Genomic DNA, 5254 nt, shown 5'->3' with positions numbered 1-5254 from the left:
TTGAAACATAAGGGTGCCTTATTGATGCAAATGATTGGGGTGAATTAGATGAGCTATGTAAGTCCACCATGACAGATGATTTTTTATGTTGATAAGTGCTTAAAAATAGCCAAAATTTTTGAATTTCAGGGGGAAAATAGACTTCGTTGAAGGCGGGGTGGCAATCAGTACAATTTTAAGCGACAATGCCCGAAAATGCTTAAAAGACTCACTAGATGACAGTTGGTGAATTTTCATAATTTTTGGGCATGTCAAACGATACCCTGGGAGATGCCCAATAGTGGAGGACTTCAAGACGAACGCCTAGGCTTTTTCGAACTGTAATTCGGATATTGGACGATGAACCGGGAGTGCCCGGGGGGCCAAGGACCAAAGGCAAGTGTGAAGGACTTTAAAGAAGTCCAAAAGGCATGACCTTTGCCCCACTAAAAAAACGAATTTGAGGGGGGGGGGGGGGGGGGGGTGGTGGTTTCAACGTGCAGGAAGAAGCTGCCATGAATCCAATCATTGAGGGAGGCTATGGGGGCTATAAACAACCCCCCCAACTGATCTTGGGCCTGATCTACACTCTATCTATGGTTCCTATCGCCGATCTCCGCTCCTTCAATGGCTGCCTAGTTGTGGAGATCAAAAACCAGTCTTTCTTTCTCCTCCATCTCTCTCCTGCATAGAGGCAATTAATGTGGCAAGAATCAAGAAGAGAATCGAGTGATGGATGCTTGTCCGGGAGGCACCGAATTATTCCAAGAGGCTGAGGAGACTGAAGGCTGAAGATCTATATTGAAATCCATGGCCGGTTGGTCGATACACAGTCCCAATTAATTATTCAAGAAACCCGAAACACACAAAAAAACCCAAAAAAACACTAATTTTGATGGAAATTGCTAGTTTCTTTGATTTTGAATGGGGAAAAATGAGTGGAAATGGGATAAAATAAGGAAAAATACTAATTTTCATTTCAAATGATCAATTATTAGAAAAAAACCAGAAAATCCCTATTTTTTATTAAAAATAATTAGAAAAAATAAAGAAAAATAGGAAAAAAAGAGTTTCTTGCGATCAAAAAATATTGAAAAATAAGATCTATGTATGTGAATGTCTAACAGGGCTAAAGCATGAGGTTAAGCCTCAGTTTGGCCCTTGTCCTTTGTGTTAAAGTGCGCATTTATTGCTTTTACATAGAAAAAATGACATAAAAGACCCTTTGCACATATGCACCGCAGCAAAATTTAAACGATGAGGGGGAGGATGATGTTATACCATAGTTTAAACACTGAAATAATAAAAAAGTTTGATTGTTCTCTTTATGCATAACATTTAAAATGTGGTTTATTTGAAAAATAATGGATCTAGTAGCATGAGGGTTTGCCTTGGTGCTAAGTTCCTACAACGCAGCATTGTGTATTAGTGGAAATTCAATAAAAGGGCTATTTTTGCACGACACATAGGGTGATTTTATACCATAATTGTTTGTGCACAAAATAAAGCATGCACTTTTGGATAAATCATATATACATTATTCTTGGCATGCATAGCACTTGGGTGAATGATAAATGACCCATGCTGGAGAGAGTAAAGGTCAAAAGATCAAAGAGGGTGACAAAGAAATCGTAAAACTTGTTGAGAGAAGGCCTAAGCAAGAAGCTAGGGAAAAGAAAGTCCTGAATCCTGATATGGAAGGTGGACCTTTAAGGCCAGTTGGTAGTAAAATTGATCCCGATAAGGATAAAGGATTGCCAAGAAAGAAGGTAAAGGCTAAAAAAGAGGCACCAAAGCTGATTGAAGGAGCAAAGGAGAGAATGGTTTGGCGCGAGAAGAGAACTTTGGCTAACTACCACGACTTTGACCTAGCAAGTTCTCTTTGCGAAGTTAAACCAGTCGTAAATCTCCTGTAATTGATTAAACTTTCCCCATGAGTACACAAGGAATTCAAGAAAATCCTGTGTATAGGGTATATTGTAGAACTTTTGGGCATAGCTAGAGTGGGAGAAGATTGGTTCAATCATGTTGAAAAGCATTGCCATAGGGTTCCAACGTATGTGGATGGAATATTAGTGGAGCACGCTATCGTGGACATAGGATCCTCCGTCAATATCATGAGTTCAGATTTGATGGAGAGGTTAGGTCTAGCGATCCAAAAAAATGGCTCCACACTTCTTAGGATGGCTGATGATAGTCTAAGACAATCGAAAGGTTGCATCACTAAAGTCCACGTTACAGTTGCGAGAGTGGAATGCTATCTGGACTTTAGGGTGATAAGGTTTGCAGGACATCCTAGCAATCAAGTTTTGCTAGGTAGGCCATGGATTCTACGGACAGACTATCAAGTCCATATACCCACTGGTCGTAGGTTGAGGTGCCCATCATGTAATAGTGGATGCTTACCCTGAGTCTCCTCAAAGTGAGAGAGCTCTATTATCCTCCACTGAACTAGAAACAATTGGTGATCCATCTAGTAGTGAGACGTCATCAAGCGATGGATCTAAAGAAGGGTCCACTATGGAGGATATTTATCAGATAACCTTGAATGAGCCGATAGAGCCTCAAGATCGAATAAGAGATGCAGATTATTGAGTTGGACCTTGGCACACCTAATGATTCATGGCCAATCAAATTAGGTTCCATGCTTAGTTTGGAAGAGAGAGAGGACTATGTGTCCCTGACTCAGTTGTTCGGCGAGATCTTTGCTTGGAGCTATGACAAACTTAGGGATATTCCTCCGAGTCTGGCTCTGCATACCATTCCTGTAAAGGAAGGTACCCACCCTGTATGTCAGAAAGTAAGGAGTATGTCTTTTGAACTAAGGGATGGGCTATTTGAAGAGCTTCAAAAGTTGCAGAAGGCGGGTTTGATCTTCCCAGTTTAGCATATTGAATGGTGTTTGCCAATTGTGATTAGAAAGAAGAAGAATAATCAAATCCGTAGACTTTAGAGAGCTAAATAAACAGACTCTTAAAGATCACTATCCATTTCTGTTTATTGACCAAATTTTGGATCAATTGGCAGGTAGGGAAATATATTCATTCATGGATTGCTTTGCAGGGTATAACCAAATGGCGATTGCTGAGCAAGACAAGCTAAAAATGACATTTATCATTGTCTTCGGTACCTTTGCATACTATGTGATGGCATTGGGGTTATGTAATGCACCTGGTTTGTGGCAAAGAACAGCCGACAAGACCTTTGATAACATTTCCCCAGAGGAGTTGAAAGTATTCATTGATGACCTGGGGATAGCCATCCTAAGGAAAAGGCAGTTGATTATTTTGCAGAAGTGTTTCAAACGTTGCAGACAATTTTGCATAGCTCTCAACCTGCAAAAGTGCATCTTTGGAGTGCCTTATAGGCTTTTGTTAGGCCATGTGGTCAGTTTGGTAGGGATTGCGACTGACCCTAAAAAAATCAAGGTCATAGTCGCCATGAGTCCGCCACGTACTCCAAAGGAAGTGCATAGCTTTCTGTTATCGGTAGGATATTATTGGAGGTTTATCAATGCCTTGGCAGAAAGAACGTTGCCACTAACAAATCTATTTTCCTTTAACTATCAATCTGCATGGAATGATGCTTGCAAAGTATCTTTTGATGATGTGAAGCAGGAGCTTGCCAAAGCACCTATTTTAAAAGCACCTAAAAGGGGCGAAATGTTCTATATATTTTCAGCAGCAACCATGTATAGTATTAGTTGCTGCTTATCCCAAATTTGGGAGAAGTGGTACCATCCGATAGCTTTTGCTAGTCGAAAGTTGGGCATATCGGAAATTAACTACACCTATATGGAGAAGTTGTGCCTTGTGATGGTATTTGCGATAAAAAAGTTCAGGCACTACATTCTTTATGAGAAGGTGGTTTTTTATATGAAGGTAGAAGGTCTACGATTATTGTTGAATAAGTTATAGCCACCTGATCGTTTAGCAAAGTGGTTAATCACTTTGCATGAATTTGATTACGAGATTAAGAGAAAGCCACCGAAGCTTTAGGGCATTGTAGAGTATCTTATGGATTTTGAAGAGCCAAAAGAGGTCTCCGCTGAAGGAAGTGATATGGAAACTTTGTTCAAGATTGATACGGCGTCTATTCCCTCCTGGTATGCTGCTATAACACGCTATCTTTCTGCAGGAGAGACTGCAGCTACTTTATCAAAATCGGAGAAGAGGAAAATTAAACAGTAGGCATTGAAATTTTCATTGATCGTAGGAACACTATATCGGCAGGGTGTTGATGATATTTATCACCGATGTGTGATGCCTGACGAGGTTCCATTTATATTGGAAGAGTACCATGACTCTGCTTGTGGAGGGCACTTTGCTGGGTGGTTGACAGTGTAGAAGGCTTTAAGATCTGGGTATTGGTGGTCGCCGTTCATCTTCCAGGATTCATTTGACTATGTCAAGAGATGTGATACATGTCAAAGACATGATAGTAGAGAGAATAGGAAGCATCCACTTACGCCGATTATGGATATCCTTCCATTTGAGAAGTGGGGCATCGATTTTGTGGGACCTATTACCCTGTCATCTACTACTCAAAAAAGATACATTATAGTAGCAACTGATTACTTTCCAAAGAGGTCAGAATATAGAAGCACGGGCGACGAGGCAAAACAATGCAAAAGAGACTGCTAGTTTCCTACATGAGTAGATCATCTACCATTTTGGTCCACCAAAGGAAATAATATTGGACCGTGGAACCCATTTTTTGAACAAGGTGATTAAAAGCCTGACTAGAGCATGGAAAATTAAGCATAACAAGACGACCCCCTATAATCCGCAAGAAAATGGACAAGTTGAAAGTACTAATAAGTATCTTGTGGGTATCCTATCCAAGATAGTCTCCGAAAAGAAGCGGGACTGGGATACAAAATTATATGTGGCGGTTTGGGCATATAACACGATGTTTAAGTGAACCACTGGCCACACCCCATTCAAATTATTTTATGGGGAGGAGTGTGTCTTGCCCTTAGAAATTGAGTTTTCAACCATAAGATTCACAATCAATCATTCTTTGGGTGATGAAGATGCCCTATTCGAGTGTTTTACGACTATAGCCTACTTGGATGAGCTTAAATTGTAGAGTCTATTGCACCAGGAGGTGGCTAAACGTCGGATGAAGCAGTTGCATGATCTAAAAGTAAAGAAATATACCTTTAAGAAAGGGCAATTGGTTCTATACTATGATGCGCGTAGGGAGCCATTTCCAAGAAAGCTGGAACCTAGATGGGATGGCCCTTACAGGATAGTTTGGTTAGGTAAAAATA

Source organism: Lygodium microphyllum, chromosome 27 (genome assembly GCF_053477565.2).
Source record: "Lygodium microphyllum isolate KBCC chromosome 27, Lygodium_microphyllum_v1.1.10, whole genome shotgun sequence".
NCBI lineage: Eukaryota > Viridiplantae > Streptophyta > Polypodiopsida > Schizaeales > Lygodiaceae > Lygodium > Lygodium microphyllum.
Note: the sequence above shows the minus strand (reverse complement) of the source record.